At 42.3% G+C, this 14,497-nt stretch overlaps 1 protein-coding gene across 3 annotated transcripts in view; it reads right to left on the bottom strand.

Moving 5' to 3' along the window:
* Positions 1 to 14,497, bottom strand: part of LOC122800798 (NAD kinase-like) — a 673,639-nt gene that overhangs the window by 293,311 nt on the left and 365,831 nt on the right. The window lies entirely within an intron of this gene.

The following is a 14,497-nucleotide window of genomic DNA, read 5'->3' as shown; positions in this document are numbered from 1 at the left end:
TTAATGTCAGTTAGAATACACCAATTATTTAACTGAAAATGCACCAACTATAGCTATGCCAAAATTCTACTTTAATATTTACTTGTTTTGTTTACTGCTGATCATACTGCAAGCCATTCTTATGCTCTTTACCTACAGAGAAGCCAGATAAAAAATTTACCAGAAGTTCAGAAAATTCATTGGTATGGGGTGAGTGGTGATTAAAGACCAATAATAAGGATTGTTTAACTACAGGAACCAGGAAAAACTCTTTCACTTGCTTTTATTTTTAAATGGGACAGAGAACTTCTGCCTGGCCATGGATACTAGCATGAAATTTAAAAAAAGTTGTGAGTTTCATTATTAGGTACCCCCTTGGAAACATAAAGCAATTAGTTAAGTTCCCATAACTCCAAATATAAAACACTAACCCTACCCATAATCCTAAAACATGAAGGTGCCTTTAACGTACTTTTGTTTTTTCAAATGTACCTTGTTGAATTTGTGGCATGAGCAAAAATATTTACACAGAGTAACTAAAAATTACGCTACTTATGGTTTGCTAGAAATAACAGTTGCCAGTCAAAGGCCTACAACTAGCACAGTGGTATAACTACAGATGAGAAATGAATGGATGAACGTAGGTGTATTGCATCCTAAATAATCAACTGTTAGAAATGCCCATAAAGTACAGAGGGTTAAGACAATTTGCTTCATCCGGTACTCCTTTGTTTAATTATCTCACTCTGCTCACACATTTTCAAGATCTAGAAAAAGAATGCTATCCTAGCAGCTGCCTCTACACAACAGCACTCAGTAACTTTATGAAAACAGGATCCATAGAGGTTACTGAAAAACTCTATAAACAAGCAAAAGATGTGTAAACTTTTTTGGTGGTGTGAACATAAGCAACCTATGAGATCTCCCTGGGCCACTTCCTATGACAATAATGCCAGCTTTTTGAAAGGTGCTATTTACAGCTTCCAATAGTAAGTCAAAAACCCAATACTGAGAGTCTCAACACTTTGAAACGTAAACTGTGATCCCTTAAACAACAGTGAATTCTGAAACTCTGTTATACCTTTAAAGGGGGGGGGGGTAATTCTTCTGCACGCTCACACAGCTGTTACTTAACTCTAGGCTGCTGCATCTCACAGAACAGGGAATATTTTGAAACACCTCAGTTTTGATGTTAGTATACATTCCCCCTAATACAACATTTTCACTGTTCCAAGGATTGCACTTGGCCTCCTTAGACTTTCAACAGACAACCCTTAACCACAGACACACCAGCTTTTCTTTCTATCAAGAGAACATAACACAGGTATTGTCCTCATATATCTGAACTTAACAAGAAAGCAACTATCTGCATCCATCAAAGGTATAAATCAAATTTTCACTTGTGCATCTGACAAGAAGGAAAGATGAAAGGCAAACAGATTAGCTATAAAGGCAAAATTTGACATTATAAAAACACAATATTGGTGCAAACTTCTGGAAAGTAGAGGTAATAATTCATAAATAAAACAATAAATCACTACTGACAACTGGATATAAGTTCCTTTAACAAACAAAAGTTGAGACGTTTCGACCATAGCCGTCTTCATCAGAACATGATACCAATGCAACTGAATCAATTTAAATACTGACAGACTATAATTATTTTTTCTTACTTTACTGTAAAATATCTTTATGTAACTAATGCTGTAGTACCTTAGCTATGCCACTAAGCAAATCAACACTTAAACTCCATCGCCTTCTGTTCCTTACCTACTATACTCCCCACCCCTCCTCTCAATTCTTATGACAGTTTTCTTTCACTCTCTTGACTCTCCTACACAGCCCCCCTTTATTTTAACCCTCCTGCTTTATACCTCTTTTCTCCCCCTCTTCCAACTTCATTTAGATCTTTTGGGGTTACTTTTCTTCCTTCTGTTGCCCTATTGCAAATCCTCACTTTTTTCCTAACTGTTCTTTCCGCAAAATTTTATCATTTGTTAATTTACATTATTGCGCGAATATATGTAGTTATACATTCATCTTACTATGTATGTACTTCATAATTTTCCATTAAGGCATGAATGCACGCATATTCCTATTAGTGGAATGTAACTTTGTTATTGCTGTCTTTGTATGTGGAGCTTTTCTCCTCAGGTCTCCACTGAAAATGGGCCACTGGCCCAGTTGGACTAACCTGGTTAACAAAAGACAACTAAATAAATATAAATAAATATTCTCAGATAACAATCACATAACATAATCCAATCAAAAAGAAATACTTTCACTAAAATATACTCACTCACACTTTTTGAAGTTGAATTGGTGATTTAAAACCACTCTGTAGTTGATGTTACTATTCAAACCTGGTGGAGTATAGGCATTAAACATAATCTGCCACTTGACTTCTTTAAAATCAAGTTCCGCTTCCCTGTCCCCATTTAAATCAATGAGGACATAAACTGTAACTGTAAAAAATACACTTTTTGAAATCCTGACATTTTGCTGAATGCTTAGCTAAAGCATTGTCATAATTCTTTGTTTTAACTGCATACTGGTGCTCATACACATGCTTTCTAAGTTCTCTTTTGGTTTTTCCTATGTAACATGATTTGCACAAACTGTACACAGCCAAATGAACAACAAAATTGGACCTACAAGTAAAAAAAAGCAGGTACACTGTAAGTTCTATCTGCTCCAAAATATGTGAAATATGAACTTTCCAATATGTACCTGCACATAGCATGACTCATACATTTAAATGTACCCCTTCCTTACTGGTGACTGCTGTGTCTCACTCCCATTAATGATTTAATACAACATGCCGTTTTCTTCATAAATAAAGTTTTATCTCCCAACACTTTCCTAACTTCTTCATTTGCTGACAAAATTCTCCAGTTATAGGTTCATAGGCTGGTACTAAGCTATCGGCCATAGGGGCTATACAAGCCAAGCCATAGCAATTCCCTGGCTATTTCTTCCCAGAATATTTACTTCCCTGGTCCCCTGTCTAGCAGGGCGACTGACATGATCCCCGGGGTGAATTTCCTATCTCCCATCCAGTCATCAAGGTTCCTTTTGAAGAGGGCCAAAGAGGAGCTCAGCTTGATATTCAGAGAAGTAGATGCCAAACAAGAGCGGTCGCAGGACTGATCCCTGAGGTACTCCGCTTGTCACTTGTCTGGAGCTGGATTTTGAGTAGACTACTTTTACAGTGTGGGTTCTGTCAGTAAGCCAGTTGGCAACCCATCGAGTGATGTAGGGATTAATGCCCAGCTTAGTAAGTTTATCTATGATTCCAGAGTGGGGGATGGTGTTGAAGGCCTTGGCGAGGTCCAGATAGGATGTGTGGACCACTTTACCCTCATCCACGGCTCTGGAGACTGATTTGAAGAAGTCAATCAGGTTGAGGAGACAAGATTGGCTCTTTACGCAACCAAACTGGGTGGGGTCTAGTGTTTGAAGTTTGCCAATGTCTTTGTTTATAAATTCCATGATAATGCGTTCCATGGCTTTGCAGATCAGGCTCGTCAGACTGATGGGATGATAGTTCCCAGGATCCAAGATGGATCCCCCCTGGTGGAGTGGGATAACTGTAGCTGTGTGCCACTCATTGGGCATGAAGCCTGAGGTGAGACTATGATTAAACATGACACTTAGGTGAGGTGCCAGTTAATTTTGTAGTTCATGTAGTACACAGCCCGGGATGTTGTCTGGTCCCATGGATGCTGTATTCTTAGCTTTGGAGAGTGAGTTTTTTACCTGTGTGGCCATGATTACCAGAATTTGGCAATCTTTTGGTAATTAGGGGGTGAGGGGGTGAAGTTAGCACTGAATCAATCTACCAGGATATTGGCAATATCCTTGGGATCAGTATATTTAATGCCATTCTGTTGTAGCTCACAGCAGATCTGAGCATTGCCATTTAGATTCTTGACATAACTATAGAATGCCTTGTGGTTGTCCTTGGAATCTTTGGCAATTTTATTTTCGTAACTAACTTTGGAGGATTTTATGAGGGATCTCAGTTTCTTACTGAGGCTGGTAAAGGAGTTTTTTGCATGCTGGGATTTTCCTGTTTTCTGCAACAGTTTCTTCCTTCTGTTGTACAGTTTTGTTTATGGCAGGGGACCACCAGATTGGGTTCCTTCTTTTTTGGAGGTGACCGTCTTGGTTCTGTTTGGAATGACATGATTCATGCATGAGTGGATGTGCTCATACAGTGCCTTAGTGTAGGATTCAGCAGTTGAACTTTCAGTTCCCGTCTGCATGGGTGTCATGAAGTTTGTCACTTTTGACTTGAGTAGCATGAAGTTGGCTTTGTAGAAGTTTTTTTATAGAGATTTCCCCACTGGGGGGTGGGGGTGAGAATTGGATGTCAAGGGTGATTAGCTTATGGTCAGACCTGACTATCTAGGGGGTGACCACTGGTGTGGAGCATCGATCTCCCATGCTGGTAATGACCAGGTCTAGGATATTTGAGCCCCTGGTGGGACTACAGATTAGCTGATCCAGGGCGTTGGAATTTATGAATTCCAAGAACCATTGGGCAATGGTGTTGGTATCTGAGTAGTTTTCACAATTAATGGTAGGGTAGTTGAAATCACCCAATATTAGGGTGTTTGGTTGTATCTTAATATTTTCTAGTATGTTTAGAAAGGTGTAGTGAGAATTTTGGGGCATGGTGGTGGATCTTTAGCAAGCTGCAATTTGGACTTCAGTCTTACCTAGTGTTAGTTGCACCTGTAGAATTTCAGATGCATTGTTTTGGGCAACTAACCTGGAGGTGTGAATATCCTTGGTGAATATGGACACTCCTCCACCTTTAGTGCTTCGGTCCTGGTTTGATGGCTGAAAAGTGTGGTAAGAGTTGTAGCCTGGTATTTCAGGGGTGCTCTCTGGAGCCTTGAACCAGGTCTCAGTTACTGCACAGATATCGATGTTCTCAATTTTTAGGAGTGCCTCTATAGAGTGCATTTTGAGGTTTAGACTTCTAGCATTGAGTAGCATTACCTTCAGATTTTGCATGCTTATATCTGTTACGGTGGTCGTTTTGTCCTTTGAGCCTTGCCTACAAAAGGCACTATAGGGGTGGCAAGAGCCTTAGCCAGTAGCCTGAATCCCAGGGGGGACAGGTGCAGACCATCTCTGGCATCTCGTGGCTTGTTGATCATGTCATCCCAGGCAGACAGATAATGGATCCCCTTTGCATGACACCAGAAACTTAGCCAATTGTTGAAGTCAAAGGCTTATAATCCACTTGATAACTGCACTGTCCAATGTAAAGGTCAAAGGCATAGAGAGAGAGACCAACTTCTTGTATTGTTAGCTTTTAGAGATGAATAATTCTTAATGGCACCTGCCATGACCTTCTTGACTATGTTGCTGGGATACCCTCTATTAACAAATCTATTGTCTAGTATTTTGGAAAACTCATCCAACAGCCCAACATCCATGGTGAGATGCCTCAGTCTAGCCAATTGACCTTAATAATGTTGCGCTTTAAATATGTGGGGTGCATACTGGAATAATGCACTATAGCATTGTTAGAAACATTTTTGTAACTTATAGTAGAGTGTAACAAATTGGTTCCTTGTTTTTTTTTTGTATATTTCCACATCTATAAAATGAATACCCGACACACTAGATTTGATGGAAAATTTAGGAAAAAACAGTGCTTTTATTCATACTTTGAAAAAACTTTCAATTCAGTCATTCCACCCTTGTAAATGAAAAAGAAATCATCAATAAACCTACAGTAATGTTTCACTGACTCATATCCTGCCAGGCTTGGCAAAATGTGCATTTCTCAATGTGCCATTACCAAATTGGCATAACTGACAGCCATACATGCTCCCATTGCCACTCCCATTTTTTTGCCAATAATACTTTCCTTCAAATGAGAAAAAGTTACTGGTTAATACTTGATCAATACATTCTACTAAAACTTTTATTTCATCCAGAGCATATTCCTGACTTTCTTTTAAAGTAAAAGCAACACATTCCATTCCTAAATCATGTAGTATAACTGTGTATAATGACTTAACATCAACTGTTGCTAACAAATCTTCTATATCAACTTGTACTGTTTTAATTTTTCCAAAAAATCAATAGAATCCCTAATGAAGGATGGGATACTTTTAACCAACAACAGTAACACTCTATCAACAAATTTGGATATGGCTTCTACCTTGGAAGCTGCTGCTAAAACTATAGGTCTGTATGCTGGATTAAATGTGCCTTTGTGAATTTTGGGCACTCCAAATAATTTACCTATCTTCAGTTTAGATATGTGGAAATACTCATACATGTGGTTAGAAATCACTCCCTTCAACCAAACTACTGCATAACCAAGAATCTATATTTCTATGTTAACCTTTTCATAAAGCATAGAATTATTCAACAAATGCTACATACATAGTCATTTTGTCTGACCATCACCACAGAACACCCCCTTATCTGCTCTCATAATTCTAACTTTATGATCATTTCTCAAATTTTTCAAGCTTTGCCTTTCTCTTTGTGTTAAATTGTAAAACTTGTATTTGTTTTTTTCTTTTAAAATAGTTCCAATTTCCTTATCACAACATTCTTCAAATATTTTAATTGTAACATTCAGGGGTGGATTAAACGTAATTGGCAGAACAAGATCACTTTTAATAGTACCATCTTTGTCTCTAAAAAAAAAAAAAAACACTTTTAAATTAATTTATATGTATAACCTTTCAAATCTAAAACAGTTTTGACCAAACTGGATCTGGCTGTAGGAATGAACGATAAACCTTTTGACAAACATTTGTCTCTTCTGCAGTGAGTTCTTTCTCTGTCAAATTAAAAATACAACATTTTAAAGGAACTACAGTGGATATAAAAAGTGTACACACCCCTGTTAAAATAACAGTTTTTTGTGATATAAAAGAATGAGACCACAATAAATCATTTCAAAACTTTTCCCACCTTTAATGTGACCTATAAGCCTGTACAATTCAATTGAAAAATAAACAAATCAGTTAGGGGAAAAAATATAAAAAATAAAAAACATACAATAAGCTGGTTGCATAAGTGTGCACAACTTTAAACTAAAACTATGTTGAAGCAACTTTTGATTTAATTACAGCACTCAATCTTCTTGGATAGGAGTCTATCAGCATGGCACATCTTGACCTGGCAATATTTACCCACTCTTCCTTGCAAAAGCGCACCAAATCTGTCAGATTGTGAGGGCATCTCTTGTGCACAGCCCTCTTCAAGTCACCCCACAGATTTTCTATTGGATTTAGGTCTGGGCTCTGGCTGGCCCATTCCAAAACTTTAATTTACTTCTGGTGAAGCCATTCTTTTGTTGACTTGGATGTATGCTCTGGGTCATTGTCATGCTGAAAGGTAAAATTCCTGTTCATTTTCAGCTTTCTAGCAGATGCCTGAAGGTTTTGGGCCAAATGTGAGTGGTATTTGGAACTGTTCATAATTTCCTCCACCTTGATTAAAGCCCAAGTTCCAGCTGAAGAAAAGCAACCCCAATGCATGATACTGCCACTACCATGCTTCACTGTGGGGATGGTACTCTTTTGGTGAAGTGAAGTGTTCTTTTTGTGCCAAACATAGCTTTTGGAATTGTGGCCAAAAAGCTCAACCTTGGCCTCATCAGAGCATAAACATTTTCCCACGTGCTTTTGGGAGACTTGATGTATTGTTTTGCAAATTTTAGCCAGGCCTGGATGTTTTTCTGTGTAAGAAAAGGCTTCCGTCTTGCAACCCTACCCCACAGTCCAGACATATGGAGAATACGGGGGATTGTTGTCACATGTAGTACACAACCACTACTTGCCAGAAATTCTTGCAGCTGCTTCAGTGTTGCTGTAGGTCTCTTGGCAGCCTCCCTGACCAGTTTTCATCAATTTTTTAGGGACGTCCAGTTCTTTGCAATGTCACTGTTCTAACATATTTTCTCCACTTTCTGATGACTGTCTTCACTGTGTTCTATGATATATCCAATGCTGTGGAAATATCTTTTGCACCCTTCTCCTGACTGATACCTTTCAATAATGAAATCCCTTTGATGCTTTGCAAGCTGTCTGCGAACCATGGCTTTTGCTGTAGCAGGCAACTGAGTAAATGTCAGGAAAATCCTACTAGGATAGCTGAACTTTATTTGGGGTCAATCAGTCTCTCTTTAATTGATGGCAGGTGTGTATCCAACTAGACTGAATGTTGTAATTAAATAAAAAGGTGCTTCAACAAAGTATTAGTTTAAGGGTGTGCAAACGTATGCAACCAGGTTATTGCATGTTTTTTTTATTTTTTATATTTTTTCCCTTAACAGATTTGTTTGTTTTTCAGTTGAATTGTACAGGTTATAGGTCACATTAAAGGTGGGAAAAGTTTTGAAATTATTTATTGCGGTCTCATTTTTTTAATCACAAAAACCTGGCATTTTAACGGGTGTGTAAACTTTTTATATCCACTGTACCTCCTGCGAATGGGTTTCACTGAATTGCTGTACAATATACTGCCCTTCTGTGCAGTTGTCCCAGTTAATGTTCTGCCTGTTGTGTGTATGTTGGGCAACTCGATGTTCCTAAATCCAAACTCTGTGGCTTATCGAACTTGGCCATCAATGGAGACTTGGTAGAAAAATTAAATTTTTTTTTTTTAATTTTTATATTTTTTATTCTTGTTTCATTTTTAAATTTGACATTATCACAGACAAAAATAAGATTATCCTTAAGTTATTTCTTGTCCTGTTGAAACACCACATATGGTATTTTACATGTAAAAGCCTGAAACAAAGAAATCTCATTTGCTAGTTGACTGCCACCAAGACAAGTATCTGTGGCACCTTAATTTATACCAAGAAACTGACTTAGAAATTAGTCAGTTTCTCAAGGATAAAACTAAGATCATACAAAAATGAAACCTGTCATAGAAGGCCTAGTAATTATGGCTTTTCTGAGGAGTTTTTTAAACAATGTGTGCTAGGCAAGAGATCTGTCTTACAAAATAATACACAATGTTAAATGTGCTCCACTACAGACAAATCACACAGGTCCAAATAAAACAACTGCATAGAAAGCGCCATGAGGATTTGGTAAGTCAGATGGAAAAGATCAAGCCTTCACGGTACAGACAGAAAAATCTCAGATATGTGGCATTGTGAACAGATTTGCTCTGCTGACTGACTGGCTGATTGACTAATTTTATACCTGTTAACCATAAACTCTAGCTGGGAGGTTCCATTTTCAAAGGAGTCCCAGGGATAGAAATTTCCAAACAGTGAAAACAACTAACATAATTGCAGTCAATAAAAATAATAGAAAAATGACATAACAATATGTAAAAATTAGAAGTTATGTACCTACCATAACGTTCCATGTTAGTTGTCTTCTCTCGCCTTCTTTCTTGCTGGATGGGTTCGGAGCCGATCCTCGGCTCCGACTCGGCACTTGCTTAGCTTGAGAACTCCTTTTACCAGCTCGAGGCAACCCTATATCCCATGATGCAAGGCGAGACTACCTCAGATCTCGTTTGGTAGCTATAATACCCTGCTATATAAAAACTACTCCCAAAGGAAGAGCAAGACAAACCTAGTAGAACCAGGCAAAGAGTTCATAGATAAACTCTTCTACTGAAGACTCAGGGGAGAAAAACCTGAGAAAGAGGAACCCTTCAAGATCTGTCCAGGCCAGGGGGAAGGAGGGAGGGACGCAAGAAAGAAGGCGAGAGAAGACAACTAACATGGAACGTTATGGTAGGTACATAACTTCTAAATGTTAAGTTGTCAATCTCGCCTTCATTCTTGCTGGATGGGACCGCGTCCCTAGCACCTGTATCCCGGGTGGCTCAATGGAACAGACTCTTGAGTACTGTGGAACCAAAACTGGCTCTGTCCCTGGAGGCCAAATCTAATTTGTAATGAGAGACAAAGGTATGAGGAGTGGCCCAAGTAGCTGCTGCACAAATGGTATCAATGGGTAGCCTATCCTGAAAAGCTGTAGAAGTGGATAGGCTCCTGGTTGAGTGTGCCTTCGGTTTTGAGGGTAGTTGCTTGCCTCTGAGCGAATACACGTATGAAATGGTGGAAGATAACCATCTGGACAAGGTCACTTTTGATACTGGGAGACCTTTCCTGTTTTCTGCATAGGAGACAAATAATTGATCTGATTTCCTGAATTGTTTAGTTCTATGCAAATAATATCTGAGCTGACGATGGACATCCAAAAAATGCAGCTTTTGTTCAGCTCTGTCAGAATAATTTGGGAAAAAAACTGGTAGATCGATGGATTGATTAATATTAGTTTGAGAAACAACTTTGGGAAGAAAGGATGGACTCGTTCTCAAGGATACCCTGTCCTTGTGAAAAAACAAGTAAGGGGAAAGGATGCAGAGAGCTTGAATCTCGGATACCCTCCTTGCTGAAGTGACAGCCAGTAAGAATATTGTTTTCCAGGTCAGTAACTTCAAGGAGCATGAAGCAGACGGTTCGAAGGGGGGTAAAATCAAGGATGCTAACATCAAATTCAGATCCCATTGTGGAGGAGGATGTCTTATTGGAGGCTTTAGGAGAAAAACTCCTCTTAGAAAAGCTTTGCATAGTCTATGTGACATAATGTTATGATCTTGCAAGCCAACATGATATTTGGAAATAGCCGCCAGTTGAACTTTGACTGTTGATGAAGAAGATCCTGACTGAAAAACTTCAGCCAGAAAATCTAAAATAGAATGCACAGGTGCAGTAAAGGGATCAATATGCCTGGAGTTTGCCCAAAGGGAAAAACGTCGCCACTTGCTAGCATAAACCGTCCTCGTGGACGACTTCAAAGAAGCTATTAAGATATCTCTGACAGGATCAGAGATCATAGGAAGCCTGGCTAGGGAAGGAAGTGGAGCAACCAAGCAGTGAGGTTGAGAGAACGAATGGCCCGGTGCTGTTGACCCGATTGGTGGATCAAAAGATCCGGAACTGGGTCCAGATGCCAAGGCTGCACCAGGAGGTGACGATGTAGGGTCGGAAACCAAATTTGTCGAGGCCAGTAAGGGGCAATGAGAATCAACTTGGCTCTCAAAACGGTAGCTTTCTGAATGACCTGTGGAATTAAGGGGAAAGGAAGAAAAGCGTACAGAAGTCCCCGGGGCCAATCCTGGGTTAGAGAGTCTCTCAGGGGTTGGCCTGGTAGGGGAAAGAGGGTGAAGAAGTCCGGGCATTTGTTGTTTTGGGGTGTAGCAAAAAGGTCGCAACAAGGAGTGCCCCACTTCAGAAATATCTTGTCCACTATCGATTGATTGAGAGACCACTCGTGAGGCATGAGAATGGCTCTGCTCAGTCTGTCCGCTAAGAGGTTGGACCTGCCGGGGATGTGCGTTGCTATCAGAAACCGATGACAGGAGATTGCCCATTGCCAAAGTCTGCGAGCTTCTCGACACAAAGGATAGGATCTGGTCCCGCCCTGCTTGTTGATGTACCAGACCACAGACATGTTGTCCGTTTGATCTGCAATAGTCCCCGTGGGAAGAACGTCGTTGAGGGCTTGCAACGTTAAAAGCACCTCTCTCATCTCCAGGACATTTATGTGCATGTGGTATTCGATGGGTTGCCAAGTCCCATGGACCATCCTGCCCTGATAATGCCCCCCCCCACCCGATCAGAGAGGCATCCGTAGTGACTGTGGCAACTGGAGGAGGGGGAACAAATGGTCAGCCTTGATGCAGTAGAGGGGAAGATATCCACCAGGTTAGATGAGTCCTGCACGAATGAGTAACTAAGATTTCGTGCCTCATAGGAAGATTCTGGAATGACCACTGAGTGAATAACATCCACTGCAGAAGACGCATGTGGAAGCGAGCTAATGGTAGAAGTACTATGGCCGCAGCCATAAGACCTAGAACTTTCAGAACCAATCTGGCTGTGACTTTGCTGCTCTGCAATAAAATTCAAACGTATCTTTGGATGTCCAGAATTCTCTGATCTGTTAGTCTGGCTAACAAATTGACGGTGTTTAATTCTGCGCCTATAAAGGTGATAGATTGGCAAGGCAGCAGAGAAGATTTTTCGAAATTCACCGATATCCCCAGGCTTTTGCAAAGCTGCAGAGTGTAGTCTCTGCTCTGAAGAAGCTGATGCTTGGTGGTGGCGGAGAGGAACCAGTCGTCTAAATAAGGAAACACCTGGAATCCTTGACGTCTCAGATGAGCTGTGACCACTGCCATGCATTTGGTAAACACTCTGGGGGCTGAAGTGAGGCCAAAGGGCAGGGCTCTGAATTGATAATGACTGGTCCCTAGCCGAAAGCGGAGAAACCTCCTGGAGCGTCTGTGTATCTTTATGTGATAGTACGCATCCTGAAGGTCTATCGAGCACATCCAGTTGTCCTTGCCCAGAAAGGGCAGAATGGACTGAAGCGTGACCATCCGGAATCTTGCCTTCTTGACAAATCTGTTTAGATTGCTCAGGTCTAATATTGGTCTCCAATCTCCCGTCCTTTTGGGGACCAAAAAAAATCTTGAGTAGACGCCGGATCCGACCTGGTCTGCTGGAACAGTCTGGACGGCTCTTTTTTCTAGGAGCTTTGAAACCTCCTGTTTTGCCAAGTCCCTTTGACCGGGTGAGATGTCTGGAAGGGATTGGTGAGGTACGGGATACCTTACGAAGGGGATTTTGTAAGCCTCGGATATGATCGACTGTACCCACATATCTTGTGAAAGGGAACGCCAGGCTTCTGGGTACAGCAATATCCTTCCCCCGACTGCCTCCAAGGGTGGACAGTCGGGCAACACCTCAGGGATGCTGAAAGGGCTTCTCAGGAAGAGACTCCCTGTTGCCCTGATTCTGAGGACCCCCCCTGCCTCTAGGGCGGCGTCTATTATTGTTACCCCCTCTGCCTCTGGGGGTAAACTGACCACGCGTGTCCGGTGCTGCTCCTTGGGCTTTCCGGAACCACATCTTTCCTCCCTTCCGACCTTTGGGATAGGGTCTAGAAGGGGTGGAAAAATGGACTCCAACGGCAGAAAGAGTTTTGCCGTCTTGCTCACACCTGGTTAAGGTTTCCTTCACCTGAGGTCCGAACAAAGCCGAACCGTCAAAGGGGGTATTGGTGAAGGACGCCTTAAAGGGGTCCGCGAAATTACAAAGCCGCATCCAGGCTTGACGTCTAACAGCCACTCCTGTGCCTGCGGCTCTGCTCGCTCCATCGGCTGCATATGATATGAGCCGCATGGAGGAGTTGGTTAAAGAATTTAGGATAGCTAGCTGTGAGGCAATCTTGTCTTGAGCCCCAGCAGCTGAAGGATCCTGAACCACTTCACCTAGTTCCTTGAGAATATCTCTTTGAAGTCTGGTGAAATGACAAAGGTAGTTCAGCGAACGCATAGCGAAGGTCGTTGAAGAAAACATCCGCTTACCATACCTGTCCATGGTCCTAGAATCTCTGTTAGGAGGATGGACAGGCACTGAAGGATCCGCCAGTTCCTTCTTGGTGGCCGCCGCCACCACCATAGCATCCACAGAGACACCCTTAGAGAGAAACTGCTTATCTGAAGGGGCCGTAATAAATTTGGATGGCCTCCTGGGGACCGGTTCAACAGAATCTGGAGCTGCCCACGCCTTCCGAGCCACTACTTGCATAAGTGGGTCGAAAGGCGGAGACACCCAGGAGGTGGAGGGTCGGGATCCAAAAGCCTCCAGGTATACTGACTCATCCTCGGAGGGGTCAATGGAGGGCCAGTTCCCTCTCTGCTTGAGGAGTTGAAGGATGTCTGAAAAAGAGACATCCTCAGAGGGGGACAGTGGGGAACCCTCCGACTCATCTAAGTCGGTATCAGATGTTGTAGACTCAGGGGAGTCTGTGTGTTTCCTCTTACATGTCCTCTTCCGAGGGGGTTCCCCTGCAGGATCAGGAGAAACCTCGGAAGAGGAAGTTATTCCCAATGGGGAAACCTGGGGCGATGGATCCCTGGGCCTGAGAGCAAGAGGCTGGCAAGAGACATCAACAGGCACCGAAGAGGGAGGAGCTAAAGGGATGGACCGTTGACCTGGCTCAGGTGCCAGGACACTCCTCATCACCTCAAAGGCCCCTCTCCCAGGAAGGCCAGAATATTCCCTCTCCGAAGAAATAGGAACTCCCGGCTCCACTGAGAGAGAAGGCTCTGAGGCCGATGTCGGTGCCGAGCTTACCAAGGCCGAAACCCCGAGAGGGAGAGCGGGGTCGGACAAGGGTCCGATGCCACTAGCCCCCTCGGAGCCGACCAGGGAAACTCGACGACCGGATCCCTCCAAGGAAGGTCTCATGGAGGAGATCGGACCCGAAGACGACGCAGCCGAAAGGGGATGTATCGGTTCCGGCGCCGACACGGTCGCTGTCCCGAGAAGCTCTGGCTCCGAACTCAAGGGAGTCGGAGGAGGAAGTTCAAGGGGAAGAGCAATAGCCGAAGTCTGCTGAGACGGGCTATGGAGCATTTGGGCTAGTGCCTGTGACTTCAAGAGCCTGCTTACCACCCTCTCTAGATCGTGGTCAGACAGCCTGGAAGA

The sequence above is a fragment of the Protopterus annectens genome, chromosome 4.part1 (assembly GCF_019279795.1).
Source record: "Protopterus annectens isolate FY-2018-M chromosome 4.part1, PAN1.0, whole genome shotgun sequence".
Taxonomy (NCBI): Eukaryota; Metazoa; Chordata; order Ceratodontiformes; family Protopteridae; genus Protopterus; species Protopterus annectens.
This window is presented reverse-complemented; position numbering and strand designations above follow the sequence as displayed.